Consider the following 1,129-nt stretch of genomic DNA (forward strand, 5'->3'; position numbering starts at 1 on the left):
ATTATAGTTTAGTGATAAGGATGTTGGGGTAAAGACAGGTTGATCATACTGTCTCCCATTTGAGGAGTGCTGATGTCACATAAACTGATTTTAGAGATTTATTCAATTTCTACTTTATCCTGGATTTAAAGATAATGATTATTTTTTCTTGTTTACTTCATAATATTTGAAAATAATAAAGTACCTTCTTGCACTGAAAACTAAGCCTCATCTTTTGCCTACATGAACTGCCTTCCAATCATATGCTGCAAGAGGAGAAAATAATTGATCATATTGCAAGGATTCCATTAAACACAAAATACGGAATTCAAATGAAATTCTTGGGAGCAACAAACCCCCAAGAAATTATAATCTTGCTTATCTTTGAGAGATGCCTAGAAGATTATTTGCCAGGTTCACATTCAGGCTAAGGGCTTCAAGTTTAAAAATTTCTTTCATTTTTTTGGCTCTACTAAACATTCAGATTGAAAACCAGATGTACTGTGGCAATTAAATGGACCTTTTAGAATAAGAAAATATTATTTAATTAGAAAAGACTGAAGTATTTGCTTACTTTGTCAATTTAATAATTAAGCTACATAAGTAACATTTGTTCATGTGTTAGGAGGTGCCATGGTGTCTTCTGAGCAAGTTTTTTGAGAAGTATATCCCACTAACAGAGAAAGAGCTGCATTTTAAATGGGGATTTAGTGGAATTTACTAAGAACATACTAATGCATGCTACCTGAAGTCATATTTCTACAGAGATTACAATGTCATTGATATTTCTGTTATCCTAAGTTTTTCAATGTTCAACTTTCTTGTAATTAAACCTAATGTGATTCCAATTCTGTTCTAATTTGCAGAAAGTGACCTATTTCACATTTTCGTGAATCCAATTTGAAACCAGACAATGGATAAAACTATTTTATTTTATTTTATTATTATTTTTTTAGGCGAGGCAACCCTTGGTTGACCTCACAGATTGCAAGGACCTTGTCATTTTACAATCCCTTAATTTTTACTTTTTACGCCTACAGCACCTGGTCTTCTTAGGTGGTCTCTCATCTAAGTACTGCTCAGGCCCGACTCTGCTTAGCTTCTGAGACCAGATGAGATCAGGCTTGTTCAGAGTGGCATGGCCATAGAT

At 33.7% G+C, this 1,129-nt stretch overlaps 1 pseudogene; it reads right to left on the minus strand.

Annotated features, from left to right (window-relative positions):
* Positions 1-1,010: 1,010 nt before the first annotated feature.
* Positions 1,011-1,129, minus strand: LOC111737229 (annotated as a pseudogene).

The sequence above is a fragment of the Pteropus vampyrus genome, unplaced genomic scaffold (genome assembly GCF_000151845.1).
Source record: "Pteropus vampyrus isolate Shadow unplaced genomic scaffold, Pvam_2.0 Scaffold24, whole genome shotgun sequence".
NCBI lineage: Eukaryota > Metazoa > Chordata > Mammalia > Chiroptera > Pteropodidae > Pteropus > Pteropus vampyrus.